At 43.0% G+C, this 22214-nt stretch overlaps 1 long non-coding RNA gene across 1 annotated transcript in view; it reads left to right on the plus strand.

The window, feature by feature from the left end:
* Window positions 1-22214, plus strand: part of LOC139915560 (uncharacterized) — a 36439-nt gene continuing 14225 nt past the window's right edge. The window contains exon 1 of the long non-coding RNA XR_011784814.2: window positions 1-117. This is a non-coding gene — a long non-coding RNA (uncharacterized LOC139915560). The remainder of the gene's footprint in view (window positions 118-22214) is intronic.

A 22214-nucleotide genomic window follows, 5' to 3' on the forward strand; every position in this document is an offset into this window, starting at 1 on the left:
CCCTCCATCCATGCATCCATCCACCCACCCACCTACCCATCCGTCCATGTCTCCTTCCGCTGCTCGCGTGCAGAGCCTGGCTGTTGGTGCTCGAGGATATTTGGACTGCAACAGGTGGTAAGCGCGCGCCTCTGCTTTTTTTTTTTTTTTTTTTTTTGCTCCCGGTAAAAAAAAACAAAAAAACCTTCCCAGATGTTATCTATGATAGCCTGGCCCGTGTGTGTGTGTGTGTGTGTGTGTGTGTGTGCTGACAGTGCTTGGCCTCTATAGCTTTCAAGGGGCCTTCATCACAACGTTTAGGCGAAGCTTTTCGTTAACTATCTGCGTGTTCGGTTATGTATGTAAGACTAAAGGACTACTTTTATTTTTTTATAATAACGGCTCGGTCACAAGGTCATGAAACATTTTGTAAATGGGAGAGACATTGTCAGGTAGCAGTTGGGTCTCCGATAAAAAAAGTTTAAAAAATTTTTTTTTTTTTTTAAAAAGATAAAATTACAGTAGAAATGTGAGAGCGCACTTCGCAGTATCGGCCTATAGCCTAGTAGCCTAGGTTTCCAAATCCTGTTTGTTGTTTAGATTATATGATTTTTTAAATTAGGTCAAAGAACCCCCCCACCCTCCCTACACACACACACACACACACACACACACAAACAAAACGGGTTTAGTGGCCTATAATCCCACTAGAGCCACTTTCCTTTTTCACCACGTTGCGGATAATAAGGAAGGGGGGGGGGGGGGGGCATGACGTCATTCATACACGAAGAGAGAGAAACCCAACTTGCTCGTTATTTCTATTTCCGTTTTTTAAATTTAAGTTTAGCACATTTTTTGTCTCCGCGCTAAACTTAGTCTACCAGTGGCAAAGGAGTCCAGTTTTTCATAATGGGAACCACCTATTTTGTAAAAAGCCCAGTCATCATTTTGGTCCATTGGTAGCCTACAATACATTGCGACTTGCAACTTTGGTTTTAATGGCATGAAGCAATCTAGTGGTAAATGAAAAAAGTAAAATCACCACAGGCATCACCACAGGCATCACCACAACATGAACAAAATTAGTTATATTTTCAGAAAAGCAGTAATTTATGCGTATTTTCCCCTTAAAAAACTCTTAATTTACTCACATTAGTTTGATATTATTATGTAGGCCTATTATGATTATGTAGGTTATTGCTTCATAGGTGGGTAAACTCTTTCCCGCTTATAAAAAGGTGGTAAACTGAATTTAGGTGGGTTTGCCCTCCATTCCCTAAAAAAACAACAACTGCGAAAGCATCTAAAAATAATCAACAAGACAATGTTTATGTCTTGTCTTCTTCCCGTGATGGTGTCATTATTCTGCATCCCAGCAGTTGTCTTAAGTCTGGCCCGACATAAAGCTGGTGAGAGGGAGAGAGAGAGAGAGAGAGCCTGCAAGAATGGTTGAATAGCAAAACTGTCAGAGCAGAGTCGTCGTGTGTTTCAGCTGCGTGTGTGTGTGTGTGTGTGTGTGTGTGTGTGCGTGTGTGTGTGTGTGTGTGTGTGTGTGTGTGTGTGTGTGTGTGGAGGGAGCGAGAGCAGAGGGACTGAATGGCAGCCAGTAGCCTGCTGATCTAGCGCAGGTGCAGGGAAGGGAAGCGGGGGGTGGAGGGGTGGCGGGGGTGAGTGGAGTGGGGGTCTCTCTCTCTCTCTCTCTCTCTCTCTCTCTCTCTCTCTCTCTCTCTCTCTCTCTCTCTCTCTCTCTCTCGCTCTCTCTCGCTCTCTCCGTTCTATTGAATAGGACCACACACTGACACAGACCAGCATGCCATCAGCCTCGCGCTGCTCTCGGCCTGCATTCTCAGGGGCTCGAGGCCTCCGCGAGACCGCATTCTGTTCCCGCCCCCCCTCCTTCCCCTCCTTCCCCTCACCAGCGGCTCGAGCTCCGTTTATCATTTCTGCTCATTGATGCTGACAGCTTTATAGAGCGCCATCATTCAAGGAATGCATGGTTAGCACCGCATCACGACTCGAGCTACAAAAACAACCATAGAGTTGTGTGGCCTTTTTTGTTTTTAAACTTTGTTTTACTTGTGAGTATTTTTAATGCCATTGAATGACCCTATAATAACCATAATAGCGTCACTAACTGTAGCCTACCACTGACTTACAACCAGGGATGTAGTGATGGGCAAACCCACCCAAGCCCAGTTTACCCTCTGTTATATTTGTGAAATCGGGTTAACCCACATTTTCAAGCTAACACCAGTTTTTCACGATGTATATTCTTAGTTTAAATGGGCCTATGCAATATAAGACTGGTAGAAGTTCAGTCAGAATAAACATTTTGAAAATATTACAGTAGGCTATCTTTAAATTTACATTTTTAATTATAGCATGCCCACCTTTTCGTGTAGCCTAGGCTACCACGAGGCCTACAAATTAGGCTACAGCTCATGTTTTCTTCTGTGAACAGGCTATAAAACAGATAGGCTAGTTGCAGCCCGAGCTCACTGATTGGCAGTAGTTTGGAGTAGTTCCTTTCAGAGCTGTTGTAGCCTAAAATACCTGAGAGACTCACACCTGTGACCGCATAACAGTTCATTTACGTAGGCCTAACCGAAAACCAGTTCACTGTTCAAGAACTATTTTGCTTGGCGCAAGAACATAACCTACCATTAAGGCTAATTGATAAAACAAGAGATTTCATGAATATTTGCGTTCTTTTTATAGGCCCTACAATAGGCTATTGTGTTATCATCGTTTAATAAAAGCAGTAAGCCACTCGAGGCCGTGATTTCCTAGCTTGGTGTGGTGCCAAACGATGCCTCTTAGCTCTTCTAAAATCAGGTAGCCTAAAACTATGGCCTCTCGTGCCGGCTCAGGACTTCAATTTGGCCGAGGTCTAATGGTTTGGGTGGTGAAGCCTCTGAGTTTTCACCCCTCTCATTACATATTCTGCGTCTTGAAGAGATTAGGCCGGGAGAGAGTGGGCGAGAAGGAGAGGGAGAGAGAAAGAGAGAGAGAAGGAGGGATGGAGGGGAGAGGAGAAGGAGGGGGGTGGATTAGCGTTGAGAAGAGCCGACAAACAACAATATAAGGCCTGTTGTACTGTAGTGCAGTTGCCAGGGAAGTCCTTCAGCATCGCGCTAAAACTCTGATCTGAGAACAGCGGGCTGATAAACCACAGCTGAGCTCATTACTCCAAAACAAGTCATGTATTATTCATTCCTCCTCACCCATTTCACAAGTTATATCATTAATTCACTTATTACTCCGTCGTTTTACTTACTCTTCGAGGAATTGCACCGCTCCTTGCACCTACTTTTCCGTTAAACCTCCTAAATTGCCGTCTACGTCCCTTTACCTTCAAACATCGCGATAACTCAACCTCTGAAACCAAACAGCTTGATGTCCAGTGTTCTTGTCTTCCTTTGGAACAATAAATTAAAGTAGCCTAGTGGGAATAGGCCAACATTTTTTTTTATTTTTTTTTTACTTCTTCCAAATTATCAGGGTGTGCAATAGGCCTTACCCACATTAAAGGCACATTAAGGCACATTAAAGTATTTCGTTTTTGTTTTTGTTTTTTTCCGTTTTGGACTGTAAAATCTAGGCTATCCAAAATGTCCAGCCTATTTTATGAGTATAATATGACCGTTTATTTATTGAGATAAGCCGTTAGTGGAGCAATAGTGTTTGAAGACCATCATGTTTATTAGGGCTGTTACAGTCACTGGGTTTTGCATGCTATTATTTAGGGTGTAATAGGCCTATTTTCCTTAGTCAAAAATGGAAATGCAAGTGTCGCATGTAAGCACATTGTCTTATAACTAATTCGAGTTAATACAGCCGTAATGACAGTATAACAGCGCACTAATTGGCCTTTTTTCCTCCACAACAATGCTACCAGATCAGCATCTCTTTATTATTTAATAACGTCAAACGCTTGGCTGGCTGTGCTGGCTGCTGAGCCTGGCTGCTGTTGGGAAGAGGACAATGCTGCTCCGATTCAGGAGATTCACTCACAAGCTATATGGTCAGTGGAAAAAAAAATAATAATGAGGGAGGAAAGGGCGTGTTTAGCAGTTGCCAGAACTTTGAACAGATTGAGTCTGAAAAGGCATGGGACCTTCTGCAACATGAAACAGAGCGTCCCTAATTCAAATAAAACAGGACAGGATTTTAAAAAAAAAGAACATATTATTTTCAATCATGCACAACATGGTGTGGATGCATTTTTATTTATTTATTGTATCTTTGGCTGTCTAAATCGACCTTGCCAGCCCCTGTAAGCAGCATGAAGCAACAGGTGACTGCATGGGACCGTACCAGCTAGGCCACAAGTGAAAGCGGCGCATTTTATTGGCCTTTTGTTGTCCGGAAGCTTGGAGACGAAGTTTACTGATGGTCTTCCTCAGGCCCGGGGATGGTTTTGGGAGGGGGCGGGGGGAGCGCACCCAACCTTTATTGGCAGGAAAAAATGATCAAATCCACCTCCTTTTTTTGCCAGCTATAAAAATCCACTATATGGAACTATTGTAATCCTATAATACATTTTCAAAGCATACTATAGAAATATCATAGGAGTAGGCCTATTATAGAGCTACCATAGGAGATGAAAAACACCATAAGGTCACTATAAACTCACTATTTGGCACCACAGACACACTACAAACCCTTATAGAATTATTATAGGAATATTATAGCCTAGTGACACCATAGAAAATAAAAAGTATTATAGGAGTAGCTTATATTACGGTGATTTTTCTTTAGGCTTTTGTAGGGAAACGACACTTTCCCCCCCTGACTCCAGCACCGCTCGTCTGGAACAATATCAGCGGGTTTCCAGACAGCCCGGGGGCAGCGGGGAGAGGCAGAGGCAGTTCCCGGGCTGACTGCCACCCATGGCCGGCTGACAGAGCCCTGGGAGACCGCGGAGAGGCGGAGGAGAGACCCGGGAGGAGGGGAAGGGGTGATGACCGGGGGGGGGTTTCTCCCACCAAAAAACGCACGCGCTAATAGATTTCGTTCTAATTAGTTGATGTCGTGCAGCTGTGCAGCTTGTTTTGATAAAGATTCTCTCTCGCGACATCCTCACTTGTTGAATCGGGGCGATTTTCACACAGGGCCCGTCTTCAGCTTATATAAGGCCAAATGAGAATACGTGACAAACGATGCTGTTTTTCGTTGCACAACAGTCTGCCAACGAAATTGCGAACACAAGGTAAATGATATCCCGTTATTATTGTCTCATCGGTTTATGTCGAGGATATAGACTAGGCTAGAAAATGAGACGATTTTTTCCCCTGGTTATGAACTTAATATCATCCTTTATGCTGATAAAATTGACATTTTCGAGGCATTCTTCCAGTTTGCTGCTTTTCCCCGGTCTCTAGCTGTTTTGAAGGCCTGTTTTTCGATGATAGAAGGCCTTGTAGTAGAAAAACAAATAGTTAACTTTACATTAGAAATCAGAAAGCGGCTACAGGAGCCACTCCAGACAAGCTTTAATGAATCTAAAATACAACATAGATTTAGCTCTTCAAGTATGTAAAGCTTAAAGCTGCATATATCCGCTTAGTCTGTTTATTTTACCATTAAACAATAGAAAAAAGCTATTTATATCCACTATTACTTTTATTATCACTATGGGTTTTTTTTGTGATTGGACTCCTAAATTAGAGCCTGTTTGTAGGCTATCCGAGATTTCTTAATAGAGAAGGCTGTTGAGCTGATGGGACTGAATCATCATTAACAAGCCAACAGACACAGGAACCCCCCTCCTCCAGTCTCATTTCCCAGCATAGACACTAACCTCTTTCACTCTGTCATCAGCCCGACTCTCTCTCTCTCTCTCTCTCTCTCTCTCTCTCTCTCTCTCTCTCTCTCTCTCTCTCTCTCTCTCAATCTCAACAGCACAGGCCATTGTTCTCCTCCCTCCCTCCCTTTCTCTGGCCCCCCGACCCAACTGTTGACCAACAACTCCACTCACACATTAAATGGGGTGCGGAGGGAGGGGGGTTTGTCCTATTTTAGAATATGACACATTCAGAAATGTATGAAGAACTGTTGAGAACTGGTCCTAAGATGAACGGGGCGCTTTCAGCATTTGTTTGGAGTGGAAAACAGGGACATCTTGGACGATGTGGATAAATAATAATCTCAAGATTTAATAAAATAACAAAAAAAAATAAAAATGAAATGAAATACAGTAAAGTAAAATAAAATAAAATAAAACGAATCGAAACAAAGTAACCTAACTTGAAATAACGTAAAATACAATACAATACAATACAATAAAGCTGATCATTTATTTATCATTTATCATGACATGTTGTTGCTTTTTTCATCCGCAGTCTGATTGCATTGTTAATGAATGTGCAACAGTAGGTTCCACACGCAGCAGCCATGGTTTGCTTGCCTGTGCTGTGTGTGTGTGTGTGTGTGTGTGTGCCTTTCAGAATAAAAGCTTTAGAAACGGTGCCGAGCAATGAAAAAGGGGGGTCCGCAGCCCGCGTGCCTTTCTAGCCCTCGGGGACATGCGCGAGCCTTCTGAATGGATGCTCGAGAAACACTGTGTGTGTGTGTGTGTGTGTCCGTGTGTGTTGGAGGGGGGGGTTACTGCACTTGAGAAAAATATTTTGTACACATCATGTCTGTTGTGTATTGAGTAGGATCTAATTAATCATTATTCAAAGGAAGTTAAACTTCTATTACTGTGAAAATATCAAATGTGAAAATTTTAACTTGGAATCTTCATACAACTGCCATAATCCATATATCATTGCTGCAAATGGGACTGTACAGAATGTGGATTTGTTATATTAAACAAACTGCTGAGGATGTAAAGAGTTCAGGTGTGACAAAGACTACAATGTGTTTTTACAGTAGAATACATTACAAACTTGTAGACTGTAACCAAAATCAGTAATGTGTTTTTAGAGTACTTTACAAACTTATAGACTGTAACCAATGTTGATAATGTGTTTTTAGAGTACTTTCCAAAGTTATAGACTGTACCCAACAACAATAATGTATTTTTAGAGTACTTTACAAACTTCTAGACGGTAACAAACTTTGTGTTTTTAGAGTAGGCTACTTAACAGACTTATAGACTGCAGCCAACATCACTTATTTGTTTTTAGAGTAGGCTAGTTTACATTTGTTGAACAATACAATATAGAAATGTTATAGTATTTAGAGTAGGCTATGTTACAAGGTGTTACAGTAAATAATAGCCTGCACCAGTAATGTGTTTTTAGAGGCTTACATTACAAGGTGCTAGACAATAGCTGTTCAAAGGCCCTTTCACTGACATCAACATGACAGCACTCTCGGCTTCACAGGAACAGGTTATCCATACACATGTGTACACACACACACACACACACACACACACACACACACACACACAGGTTATATATAGGCCACGCTGATCCTTTAGAGGACACACCCCTCTTCTGTTTTTCCTCAATCTCCACCTATTATTTTTGCCTCTCTTGAAGAATTGACACACACAACCTCAGATTAAAGCACCCATTAAACATCATACGTCATGTCAGGGGGTCCTCAAATGTTTTCATGTCATGGACCCCATACAGACACATATTAGGCCAGAGACCCCCATTTGATGAAATTTTGTCCCAGTGACCCCCAGTGTCCACACTGTATGGCGGGAGATAATAGTGGTGAGAGGGAATCATATTAAAATAGTCATTTGTATCCATTTTCTGATTGGGATCATTTGTAGAGCATTAAATTATAGTGAAATTAAACTATTCCCTATTTTGCCGGGGGCGCTCTGGAACCCCCTCAAGGACCCCTGGGAGTCCCCGGACCCCACTTCGAGAGCCATTGTGTTATACTAAAAAGGGCGTGTCATTTTCAACACGTGTTAGAGCAGCAGGGGAAAACACTCATTCTTACTTTTCAACGCAGCATATTTTGAAGATGAAATGGATGGCTACACACTTAAAAAAAACAGATATTGTGCTGTCATGTTGACATATGTCAACACCAAATTACACTCATTGATGTTGTGGAAATGCCACATCCCTTTCAGCGGCCAATTATCCATCTAACCTATGAGCCTATGTTGGTTTAGCTGCATGGGATCCTGTGTATCGGCTAATATGTGCTCATTTAGATGATGTGTTGTCATTTTTAACACGTGTCAATAATTTGTGACGGAAAGATCTTGGGTTGCTCTTCAACACAAATGTCATGTGTTATTATATTGCCTCGAAAAGTTTGGAACTGCAAGCATTTCCCCACTGGCTTGGACTGAATCCTGCTAGAGCTTTCTATCATTTTTCCCACTTTCTAGATAAAAATCAGAGTGAACTACCCTCCATCCTTTTTAGAGAAAAAAACAAAAGAAAGATGTTTTCCTAAACCACACCCACCGATGTGTTGAAAACGACAGCCTCTTTTTTCAGCAATACCGGCTATACGTACCGACTCATTTATCTCTCCACGGTGCTAAATGAGCGGGATGCTATTAAAAAGGAATTCCTGCCTTCATGATTAATCATTTAACATCACGGCTAATAACCGCTGTAACGCGATCAGTTCGCTGGCACCATGATAATAATGCGTCACAACAATATCACAATAAAGACTGTAATATAATCAGGCGCTGATATGGCGTTCTTGTCACACTGCAGATTATACCCAGCATCTATAATCTACCATTTTTAGACATAAGGCTTAGAAAGTATATACCTAGACAGCAGTTTTTTATGACAGGCTTGCTTGGCTATGGCTGGTGGTAAAATGGTCTAATGATATAAACTGGGGATAGATGAGATTGAGGCTGTTGTTGGGTTTCAAACCTTGCCACCACTTCACTGAAATTTTGAATCAAAGCACATTTAGGAGTAGTAAAACACAGAGTGGACACTCCGCTTTTACGCTTGTCTGGTTCCCATGAAGAGAGATTGTTGGATGGGCGTAAAACCAGTTGATCATGTTGACTCTAGTGTAGATTTCGATGGATTGCATCAGTCACTATCAGGCTGTTCTGGAGCTGGCCTGTGTGACTCCGAGGTCTCTCTCTCTCTCTCTCTCTCTCTCTCTCTCTCTCTCTCTCTCTCTCTCTCTCTCTCTCTCTCCCTCTCTGACAGAAGCTGTTGTTGAATGGAAGAGTGGCCTCTTTCAGTGTGGGTGTCCCCCGGGGCCAGCAGGCGTTTCACTGGGAGAGATAATCAGACAGGACAGTTACAGACAGACAGGCAGGCAGACAGACAGACTGGCCGATTTGCCTGTCCCCAACTCAAGCCAAGACTCATGGACAACATGTTTTTTTAAGTGTTGCGGATGGACAGTTTTGCCAGAAGTGACAGTGTTTTTCATGATTTTGTTCCTTATAGTCCACCAAGTTGTCCACAATTCCTGTCTCCACCGTGGGCAATATTGCTCAGCTGTGTAGTAGTACTAATATGTAATGTATAATATAGCAGTAATGTATGAATGAACATATGCAAGAAAGGATGGACTCCAGCATTAACATAACAGCAGTATCAGTAGCAGCAGAATTTGGCAGAACAACAATGTGAGATTTGTGTTTTATGAAAAGTTTGAGAATTAGAAAAAGCCTGGGATCCAAATTTGAGAAATTTGGTCTCGCCCCAGAAACTGATGTGAACACACTGGTAATCCTCCACGTCCTTTTTTTGGTTACTGTGGTGTTTCTGCACTGCTCTTCCCAGAGATCACCTGTCAATCAAACAGTGTCTCCAGCACTGTGACGTCTTTCTCCTTGGATTTTCTGTCGATGCAGTTTGAGTTTCTCTTTTCATGGTCATGGTGGCTATCACTGCTCATGCTAACTACCCAGTTCTTCTTCTTCTGTGTATTCCAAACAAACCGGAAACATAAAACGCATCACTTCCTGTGCAGCAGAGGATTTTTCCCAGGAAAGAGCTACCAGACACAGAGTGTTTAGAACAGACAATATAAAAGCTTTCATGAACTGAGTATAGGTTGAATCACTATTGTGTTATAGCAATCAGTGATAGAGAGTAGCAAAACAGACATTTATTTTCATGAAAATTTTGCAGATTGTTACTTTAAACTCATAGCTGTCCCATCTCTGTTGGCTTCTGGAAGTTTCAATCGCAGGGCTGCTGAGTACACCTGTGTGTGTGCGTGTGAGAGAGAGAGAGAGAGAGAGAAGGTAGTTTGCTGCGAATATAGGGCAGGGACAGAGAGAGAGACATGGAGAAAGAGAGAGACAGAGAGAGAGAGAGACAGAGAGAGAGAGAGAGACAGGTCTGGTCTGGGTTGGGTTGGGCAGGTCAGCGCAGCAGCATTTGATTGTAAATAAGAGAGGAGTCAGTTCACACGCCGATCAAGTGACTGCCGGGAACAAGCGAGCCATTTGAATCAGGTGGCTATCTCCCTATCTGAGAGATCAGAGCCCTGTCACCCCCCCCGCCCCCCTCCTCCCTCCTCCCTCGTCATTGTGTGTGTGTGTGTGTCCCTATTGCAACACACACACACACACACACACAAGTGAAATGACATGTCCCTCCCCGCTGGCTACAAGGCCAGGCTGAGTGGCTGGATGAGATTTCACTGTCTCACGTTAGGAGAGGAGAGGAGAGGAGAGGAGAGGAGAGGAGAGGAGAGGAGAGAAGGAAAGAGGAGAGGAGAGGAGAGGAGAGGAGAGAAGGAAAGAGGAGAGGAGAGGAGAGGAGAGAAGGAGAGAGGAGGGGAGGAGAGGAGAGAAGGAGAGAGGAGGAGAGAAGAGGAGAGGAGAGGAGGAGAGAAGGAGAGAGGAGGGGAGGAGAGGAAAGGAGAGGAGAGGAGAGAAGGGCCCCTTGCATTAGCATAACACCTTGCAACTTTTCCTCACGTTAACTCTTGTCTACCACTCTGCTTAGTCAGGATCGGCGCAAGAACAAGGTGAAATGGAAAGGATTTGTAAAATTATTGAATAAGGCTTTGTACAATTTTGAATCATTTTATTGCATTTTCTTGGGAAAATAATGAAGTCTTTTTACACTTTTAGACAAAGCAAGACACCGTTTACCGCCAATGGGGGCCTTACTGTATGTATCCAAATAGGGCTTTCTGCAGAATTGATAGCCAGTGGTTAATACAAACTCTATTGTAATTCTTACAGGAAAAACACATGAATTTCACAAATAAAAAAAAAAAGCAAAAATCCCATACAGAACTATCACAGAAACGTTTTATTACAGATGAAAAAAAATCTCCTTATGGGTTAACTATTGGAAATACTCGAGCTTTCTCTGATTGTATCTTACCAGATACTTGAACAGTGTGAGAAATGCTCTGATCCCATGAAAGCTCAGATAAATCCAGTGCCTCTCATACTGCATCTCACTAATATTTCCCCCCTGCTCTAACCATGTAACACCACTACAGGGAATAAGAACACGCCGCCTGCTACAATAACGGCTCAATAAAAAAATGGATCCAATAAAAGATGAAAGACGACACACACACACATGGTTGTCGTGTCGTCCCGGTGCGTCTTGACAACCGCCCCCCCTCCTCGCTCCATTCCCCCTAGGGAGACGGTGATGCGTGACAGCTGCTGCCTGTTCATATTGATTAAATGACAGCCGGGATCATTTACCGATTTACCGGCTGACAGGCGCTCTTAACGTGCGACACTGCCCCGGGGCGTTAGCCTATATAGACTACAGTTTATGTTCAACATCACCTCCAAGCCCGCGGGACACAGCAGCAAAGCGGTCACATGACATCAGACAGTGTGGTTCAGACGCTGAGATGATCCACTGTGACTTGTATAGGAGGGCGAACAGCAGGATCAGTCAGCACGGTTCAAAATGATTGCAGGTATGTTAGTAATAAAAGTGACAATAATACTATTAATAATAATAATCATAGTAGATAGTACATTTCAAGTGTTATAGAGGAAACTGACAAATAAAACAATACTTCATACATTTCAAATGGTAATAGTGATGCTGACAAACTAGATTTATAACCTCTCATAGAGAACATTTTTTCTCATGAATTCATGAAAACTGAGTGCAGGTAGAGGAGCATTTGGAAGACTGACAGAACAGAACAAAACAAAATAGAACAGAGTATATCAGAACAGAACTGAACAAAATAGAACAAAACAGAGTATATCAGAACAGAACTGAACAAAATAGAACAGAACAGAGTATATCAGAAGATAACAACATAGAACAGAATATATCAGAACAGAACTGAACAAAATAGAACAAAACAGAGTATATCAGAACAGAACTGAACAAAATAGAACAGAACAGAGTATATCAGAAGATAACAACATAGAATAGAATATATCAGAACAGAACTGAACAAAATAGAACAGAACAGAGTATATCAGAAGAGAACAACATAGAACAGAATATATCAGAACAGAACTGAACAAAATAGAACAGAACAGAGTATATCAGAAGAGAACAACATAGAACAGAATATATCAGAACAGAACTGAACAAAATAGAACAGAACAGAGTATATCAGAACAGAACAAAATAGATCAGAATATATCAGAACAGAACAAAATAGAACAGAACAGAGTATATCAGAACAGATCAAAATATGACAGGACAGAATGTATCAGAACAGAACAAAATAGAACAGAACAGAGTGTGAACAGAACAGAACATATCAGAACAGGACAGAGCAGAGTATAACGGGACAGAATATGACAGAACAGATCATGACAGGACTGGACAGAACAGGACAGAATATAGCAGAACAGAACAGAACAGGGCAGAACAGGGCAGAACATGACAGAACAACACTACTTCCACAACTGCTGTACATACCAAAGCCATATATCTACTGTATATCCTACAGTGTAGCCTATAGTCCTGGTACATACTGTCAAGTATTGAACAGTGAGCCAAAGTATGTTTTGGTTTAAAATGGATATCAACAAAAGACAGATAATGGTTGACAAGCTGTCTCCTTTTCCTCATATTCATCTTTTCAGTATTAGATCCATATATAGGTGAGTCAACAGCAGTAAAGATCAGTTTTAACTCATTGTCCCAATACTTGGTTTTGACTGGTTCTATATATCTATAGTGCGCGGTCTTGGGAATGAGCCAGGTGAAAGTGTTGAGCGCAGATTAAGGCGGAGATGGATCAATCACTTCAATCTTGGCTCGGCGAGTGACGGCTAGCCCGGAGAGACAAATATGGCAGATATTGATTTCTGGTCGCCTTCTATCAGATCTCTCTGACGCTCTTCACCAGAGCCACACACACACACACACACACACACACACACACACACAGGGACATAGTCAGGCATCATCATATACTGTATGTCGTATGTCATATCATATATGCAGTCAGACACCGTTCCTTTTTTTTCTAACTCTCTCTCTCTTTCTCCCTCTCTCTCTTTCTCTCTCTCACACACACACACACACACACACACACACACACACGCGCGCGGTCGAGTCGACGGGGGACCCTTGCTGTGTGTGAGTCTCTGTTAGCAGGAATGGCCCTCTGGCCATGCTGTCTAATGGGCCTGGAGGATATTTCGCACCACGGAAAGAGGCCTGTATGGCACTTCAAGGCTGCTATAGCCATACTCTGCAGCCATAAAATGCCATATACTCAGCAGTAGTTTAGTGGGGGGGCATTTCTCGCCATAACAGCTTGGGAAGAGGTGCAGCCTTAAAAAGATCAAACTTGTAGGTTAATACAAAAACAAGACATCATCTACTAAATAATAACTTTTCGTTGACATGTGTATGAATGATGGAAGCTGAAAGGTGTATTGAAAAGTAAGTTCAAATGTTTGCATCATCACAAAAAGAAGACTAGTATGCATTGAAATGTGAAATATATCAACAAAAACAACAAAATAAAAGCCTCATGTGGCAGTGGGTGATGGGAGGGGACGTCTGTATTGAGAGCGGTGTGCAGTGGCCTAATAAGGCTAAATACCAGACTGTGAATAATCTCCCAGTAAACTGTCTACTCATGAAAAACACAGAGATGCAACAGCAGCAACTCTGTCTTTCTGCCTGGCTGCTCTCTCTCTCTCTCTCTCTCTCTCTCTCTCTCTCTCTCTCTCTCTCTCTTTCTCTCTCTCTCTCTAACACGCACGCACTCTCTCTCTCTCGCTCTCTCTATGCAGATCTCTCTCTTGCTGTCCTCTCTCTGTCCGCATCCCTCTTTCTCTCTTCTCTCTTTCTCTCTCCAGCCTCTCCTGCTCTCCCTCCTCCTCCTCCTCCTCCTCCTCTCTCCTCGTCTCGTCTCAGTAAGTAGGATAAGGCTTGGAGAGCTCTGTCGTCGTGGTAACTGCCAGAAGTATTCAGTTTGAAGTTTGAGTAGGTCAGTTTGCGGGTCAGAGCAAACCCCCCCCACCACCCCCACCCACCCCCCAACACACACACACACACACACACACACACACACACAGGGCCTGAGAGAGGGAGTACGGGTGTTGAGGGGACCCCCATATGGGCCCGGGCCCTTATACATGAGGGGATGAGGAGGGGGCATGGATGTTTCTGGAGGAGGGGGGGGGAGGAGGCGAGGGCCGCTGCAAAGCCTGACATCAAAAAAAAAAAAAAAAAAGTGGAGGTACTACTTTTAAGCCTTCAATGATTCTGCTTTTAATTTCCGGAACTGAAATGAAGCTGATGAGTGGTACGAGCAAAACTATCAAACTCTTGTTTTACTGCCTGGGGTTGTATTCTTTGCCAAGATTACTCGATTCAGTTCCCGGGATCCACACTCACACTCACATTCATACCTGTGGGCACTTAAGAGTCTTCAACCCACCTGACTCTCATGTCTTTGGAAGGACCGGAGTGCCCGGAGGAGACCCAGACGAGAACATGCTAACTCTACGCAGAAAGGGCCCGGGGCTGAGGTGCGAACCTAGGTGCTTCTTGCCATGAGGTGACAGTGCTAACCACTGAGCCACTGAGCCGCCGCACCATCCAAAGTGGGTCGAGTCATGTTTTGTAGAAGCATACGACTCAGAGGCTGGTATTGGACCAGGGCTCAACAGGACCAGCGTGCCCTCTTGGTCCAAAAATGAATTCTGGTCCCACTGCTTCTCCAACAGTGTCCGAACTGTTTGGGTCAATGGAACTCGATCGTTGCCTTGACTATTTGATTTTACTAAGAAACCTTTGGAACTACTGGAGCCTTGCTGATTTCAGTGACTGTGTGGAGACTCACTTGAGGACTTCAGGCAGTGGGACGGAGTCTTAGTCCCTTAGTCCTAGGCAATGAGACAAATCATAGAAGTCCTCCAATGCCACCGCACTGCCACCGGCGGTGCAGCCTCCTCTTCCCTAGATGTTGTGAAACCTGACTTGAATAGGCATGGTGTAACTAAATGGCTGGTTGCCAGACCCTTCCTTTGTGCTACACGAGGGCAAAATTAGAACATTTCAATTCAATTCCTATAAGGTTGAGCAAAAGTTCAGCCGTGGCGCCGCAAGTACGCAATAAAAAAAAGTGGGACCAGTTGCAGCATTAGATCATAAAGAAATTCTTTTGGCCTCACAGCTATTCTATGAATTATTTGTGTACCGAGGCCTGCGAGGCTCCATCAATGCTGCTTCACATATTTCCCAGGCAACAGGGAAGGGAAACTAAGGTTATCTGAGCGCTTTACAGGGACAGTCTGTCTCGATGCCGCTGCGCCGACGATGCTGGCAAAGTTCCGCACTTAAATACGTGTGGAAAATACTTAGTTTAAACTCTCTTCTCCTTCTTCTTTTCTCTCTCTGTTCTCTATTTTGTATTAACTTCCTCTCATGTAGTTTTTCTCACTCTGTCACTCTCTCTCTCTCTCTCTCTCTCTCTCTCTCTCTTTCTCTCTCTCTCTCTCTATCCTGGGTGGTTTCTGATGTAAATGTTTTCAGTCAGTTGGCGGCTGAGTCTCAGCAGGTGGTCCACCAAATCCACCGTAACCCCCGGCAACCCCTGTCCAGCCAATCCAAATGCTGCCCTGCCCGCCACTCAGCTTAGTTAGCCCTGACAGGACCCTCTGTGTGTGTGTGTGTGAGAGAGAGAGTGTGTGCAGGGGGTTCTGAAGCAGCACTCAGGGGATGGGGCGTGTTCTTGGAGTGGTCATTAAAAGTTTATTAAAAAGTTTTCAGCGGTTGGGAAAACTGGAGTCTGTGTATGCGTGAGTGTGTGTGTGTGTTTGTGTGTGTATGTGTGTCTGTGTGTGTGTGTGTGTAAGAAGCTCTTCACTTCCTTTCCTCATAAAGTTAATCACTTTGCTCTTGTGTCTTGTTTCAATACGATGGACTCTCAACCACTGACCTCACTCCATCCCTCTTCCCATCATCCATCCATCCATCCATCCATCCATCCATCCATACATACATAGGTCTAGTGGTTGAGGAGATGACCCCAGAGCCAATATGTCACCAGTTCAACCAGCACAATAACATCCATAGGACCTGTTGAAGTGTTCTTGAGCAAGACACTGAACAGCTGCCTTCTCACTCCTAGGAAGTCGCTCTGGATAAAAGCATCAGCTAAATGCCTTAAAGGAAAAACCCACCCGAAAATACTTTAGCACTATGACAGAAAACAGCTTTTCTGGTCCTGTTTGTTGTTTGGTAGTGTATTTTGCTTTTTCAGTGGATTTGGTGTCAGTCCCTCAGAATCAAAGAGCGAGGGCTTCTTTCTAGACTCGACATTTTGCACCAAGAGACGTTCAACAATCATACAGGGAGAAATCCATCATAGAAGAGGAGAGAGACCAATTTCTCCACTGACAGTAGCCTCAGTAGACCAGAATGCAATGCAGCAACAAGACATGTTGAGTTTTGAGTAAGGGGCACGACTATTGCTTTTTCTAGTTTTTCTGCTCTCTCCACCTACACACACTGAATGCAACAAGTTCAGCTTGTCCAAAGGCATTCTGGGAAATGTAGGGAATCGCTAAGTGAAGTAGAAGTAGACGAGGCAGGTTGAGGGAAAGTGGAAACACCAAAAAAGTAAATTACAACACTTCATCACTAAATAACTCCTGGAATGATATCTAACAGTGTTTTTAATTGAAATGTAAAAGTAAGCAGTGAAATATAACAATACTAACATGATAATTGAACATTGATAACTAGACAGAGACAGAGTAAGGAGAGATATACAGAGAGAAAGTGAAAGGAGAGAACTGTTAAATGGATAATGGTGATAAGCTGAAGGCTGCTAATAGATCCTCAGCGTGTGTAAAACACTAAGCTGCAGCTTGTTGGACCAACATGGACCATTTAGTGACGTGAGCCATTTTGCATCCTGATTGCTATCTACATAGTTTCAGAGCTTTGCCTTTATGGTGTTAAAGGGGTAGTTCACCATCCAATCTTTCCAATCTGTTTTATTTCTGAGTTTTCAGCCCCATTAATCTGCCCTAAAATTGCCCTAAAATTAATTGGTAAACTCTAAAATGTCAACAACCAAAACACAGATGCGATTGCTTTTTGGCTGTATGCAAAGGTTCAAGTTACCTCAGATATGCCGTCTGTTTAAGAACAAAATTAGAGTCAACCGTGCACTGTGATTATATTTGTCCTTTTCACATATAATGGAGCTAATTCTTTTCTCTAACCTTTAAAAACAAACCTTGAATCTTCGCGCTCCTCTTAAAATACATTTTATTTTACTATAGAAAATTTTATTGGGAGAGGGATTAGAGTCTGGTTTGATAAATCAGACTCTTGCTTACTTGGACTCATTTAGCTAAACTTGTGCTTCATTCTGCCTTTAGAGCAGTAATTTAAATTCACACAATTCAATGCAAAAAAAAGATATTCAGATCAAGAATCGTTTGATGTTCAAAACAGTTTCCAAAGCTGCTTGAATATGAATTTTTACCCAGACATTATATCATATTGTGAAAATGTTGTACTCATTTGGGTTGATGTTGAACGTTGCCATCCATCAAATAGCAACAACTGTGTCCAAATCCTTACAGAGCTCGGTGTATACACTCCCCTCCAATCTTTCTTCCTATCTTTCTCTCTTTCACCTTACTTTTCATTCTCTCTGTACCCCCTTCCCTCGCTTTCCTTCATTCCCTCCTTGTCCAATGTGAGTGATGTGGTAATGATGATGGCCAGTACCTGAGGACAGCTGTGTATGTGTGTGTGTATGAGAGAGAGAGAGAGAGAGAGAGAGAGAGAGAGAGGCGGTGGATGCATGGTGTAAATGTCTGAGCTATCGTCAGTGATTAGCTGTGATTGGCTTTGAGTGGCTGTGAGTGCTGGGTCCATCCCAACCGCTTTCCTGGGTCCTTAGAGCAGTTTGTGCGTGCTTGAATGCTGGTACATGTGTGTGTTTGTGTGTGTGTGTGTGTCAGTATCTGTATAACCATATACAGGGTGTACAGTCCCTGTACACCCTGTTAAGTAGAAACCCCCACCAAGGCTTCAGGTTCAATCCCCTGTGTCAGCAAGCATCGTCCCTGCTGAAGTGTCCTTGAGCAAGACACTGGATCCCTAGCTCCAGGACTGCTGTTCTGTATCTGACCCTGACCTCTGACCTCCCTGTGGAGGGGGAAGAAGAGAACTTCCCTACGGGGATCAATGAAATATCACAACCAGTGTTGTGCATGAACGCGCTAAAAGAGCATTCATTGAACGTGCTCATGTTTTTGGTAAAGGTAAAAGTAATCTCTGTCTGTGATTCTATAGTAGTATACAGTAATTCATTTAGTTTGGGAAGTGGGCAGTGGCAATGATTGGGGGCTGGGGATGGATGGGTAGGAGGAGGTTCTATTGAAAAAGAATAGCTCGGAGCAGCTCATTTAAAAAAAAACGGAAGAAATGAACGTGAACTAGTTCATTTTTTGGGACTGTGAACTTAGTTCAAAATTCAAAATTGTGAACTATGAACGTGAACTAGTTCATTTTAATCTGTGTGAACTGAACTTTGAGCTAGCTCTTGTGAAGTGTGAACTTGCACAACACTGATCACATCACTACTTCAGTATAGGACTAACATTGTGCCGGAAACCCCTCGTAGCTTCTTGACACGTTTTGGTTGCTTACAGGTGCATCAGTAAATCATTACCCCATTCATTTTGAGACATTAGTATAATTACTGTAAACAAATTAGACCATCGATGAGAAGACTGGCAGCCTCTACACTGCATTTTACATTGTGCCACTGGGTCAGATTTGGAGGGAAATCTGCTGGATTGCTTTACGGCACAAAACGGGAAGTGTTTTTACTTTGCAAGTGATACGCAACTTTATTCCAGTTGGACTCTTGTGACTGTAGAGTTTCAGCTCTGTGTTAGCTTACCTGGTCTGAGTGCATATTGGCTGTTATCAAGGGCTGTTATCGGCTCTTATCCTCCTTCTTGCTCTTCAAAACAAACACCAGGGTGGGGAAGGGGGGGGGACAAGTAGCACCACCCACTTTGCAACAGAACGCAGGTTTATGGGACATTATTGACAAATCACTGTAGAATGGGGGAGGTTTTTACGTATTGGTGCATAGCTAAACATATGCAGTGGAAACGTTACAGCAAGACTTCACATTCCTTGCAAGTCTTGCAAGACACTGCAGCAGCTTCAAACTCTGAGCTGCAAGTAAAAGTGAGACAATGGCGTTGAGAATGTCTTCTTTCACCTCCATGTTTACAACCTCTGAAGAGTCGAAGATTTCTTTCTGTAAGAGCTGCCGGACTGAAAACGCACAGTGGAGAAGCAAGACCAAGACTTCGAATATCGCCCGCGTGCCTGAGAGCTCCGCCTGAGACCGGAGCGCCGATAACGGATTCAAGAAGATGGAACAGCTATCTACTTCCTCTGGCCTTGAGAGGAAGCGTCGTGGAGGCCTCCAGTTAATATTTAACCAGGGTCCGCAGAGACACAATCAGACAGCTGAGCTTAAAGGCAAATAGACTCTCTGGGCGACAACAATCAGTTCATTGGCCGACATGGAAATGCTGCAGCTGTGGAGAGGCAGTGTAATGCCTGACATGCAAATACAAACACATCTCAAGATATTATAATGGCCGAGATTATGGGAGGAAACCGTTAAACGCCTAAAATGTAAATGTAGTCATGTTTGCAGGTAAAAGTCTGGCATATACTTGGTGTTTCAAAATAAGTATAGATTTTTGTATACACGACTAATGCACTGAATTGCTATTGAATGTTGAATTATTTAGTTAAAATGACTAAATAAGCTACAAAATGGCTAAAATGATTCAGCTTTATTAAAAATTCTATACCTTTTGGAACATAGCCTACTGTACATGGAACATGTACATATTGTCAGTGGCTAATCTGTAGATAACAGTATATCAGTGAAATGCCTAACATGTATATGCAAATACATGCAAATACCATATATCTGAATAGTTAACAGGTGTTAACTAGAACATGAGTTATATAAATATAAAGCTCTACTTGCTACTAAACTAAAGTCAAACTAAAACTTTGTGATTTTAGTTTATTTGCACATATTAAAACAAACAACAAGCAAATATATATATAGATAATAATAATAAAAAATACATGAAGAGAATTAACAGCAATATGACACTTTAGGCGTGTGTGTGCATCTGTACATGCGGACATGGATGTTTGCATGTGTGTTAAAGCGAGAGAGAGAGCTTTTTTTTTTTTGGCCAAGTTGGCATTACTCACGGTGTGTGTATGTGTGTGTGTGTGCGTGTGTGTTGGTGTTTTGTATAGAAAGTGCTGTGTGCGGTGGAACGGGGGATTTGGTGCCATCAGCACAGTGATGTCAGCACACAGAGACAAACAAAGCCCAGAGTCCAAACCCTCTCTCCCAACTACCCACAATCCCCCTGTACGCTGTGGGGAGGCCCTGCCTGGGGGCCCAGTTACACACACACACCGATATGCACACGAGCTCTACACACACACACACACACACACACACACACACACACACACACAGGTACACACAGGTGAACACGCATGCACTTGAAATACTAGTTTAATTTCATATATTTCAATCAAATTTTGGTCATTAATCCAGAATGTGATTTTTTTAAAGAGCACAACTGTTGGGTCGACGCTGTGCACCGTGACCCGGCCCTGTAGCACTCTTAACAGAGAGAGAGCGAGCAGTCAAATCAGCAACACACCTCTGTTTGCTTTGGCCTGGCCCTCTGCCACGCTGCACCAGCCTCAGCCGCATGCCTTGCAAATGGGGAATGGCATTACCGTTGTTGCATTCATGGTGGAGTTCATATGAATATACTGTGACTGGATTCAGACTGTGTTTAGATTAGCGCGACATAGGCCGTTTGATGGGCATCTTCATCCAGAGCGCCTTATAGCTCTAGGGTTAGAAAAAAATAAATGTATCAGTATGGGTTTCAGTGTTCTAGTGTCAGAGTTTTAGTGTCCCATGATGGTCTACATGCTGTTTCAGAAGCTTTTCCAACCTGATGAGAATAGAATTCTGGGAGAAAACACTGAATCCTTGTAGTTTTTTTGGCATGAAATTTGAAGATATTGAATATTCAATCCAAAAAATATCGGAATCAGCCTTCAAAAATCAATACTGGTAGTATGAATACATACATTTTCAGGTGGAGCTACCCATTGAGCTACACAGGGAATTGAACCCCTAACTTTCTGTCCTGGTTATGTTTAGGGAAATTATTCATTCATTCCATTCATTTCTCCACTCCGATAAAAAAATAGTGTCACATCACACCATGTCAGCATCATAGAAGAAGACTATCTGAACTGATAGCTCTGTTAGGCTTTCCATGTTAACGCTGCCGTCTCCTTGTCAAACTCAATGACTTTTGTTATACAGAATTAGCCACTGTTCCTCTGTTTGTCTCTGCTCTGCAAATGCCCTACTGTCCAAAACAGTAAGGGCTAGTCTGGGCCTGGTAGTGTCTGTCTGTGTGTGTGTGTGTGTGTGTGTGTGTAGGTGTGTGTGTGTGCGTGTGCGTGTGTGTGTGTGTGTTTATTTTTTGCGTTACTTTTTGGGGGGATGTGGGATGGGTGGGGGGTCTTTACTGGGCACACTGGCCCCAAACAGGTCCTCATTGTGCCAGAGGAGGAAGAGCTAGGTTGTGCTGTACCCTATTCAGTGCGGTTTAGAGTGAGGGGAAGCACTGTGTGTGTGTGTGTGTGTGTGTGTGTCTGTGTGTGTGTGTACAGTAGCACACAAACAATCACACACAGACTGCAGGGAGGATTGAATACACATGTAGGCTTTGTGTATGTGTGTGTGTGTGTGTGTGTATGTGTGGTGGTGGCGGGAGGGGGTTG

This window comes from Centroberyx gerrardi, chromosome 9 (assembly GCF_048128805.1).
Source record: "Centroberyx gerrardi isolate f3 chromosome 9, fCenGer3.hap1.cur.20231027, whole genome shotgun sequence".
Classification (NCBI taxonomy): domain Eukaryota; kingdom Metazoa; phylum Chordata; class Actinopteri; order Beryciformes; family Berycidae; genus Centroberyx; species Centroberyx gerrardi.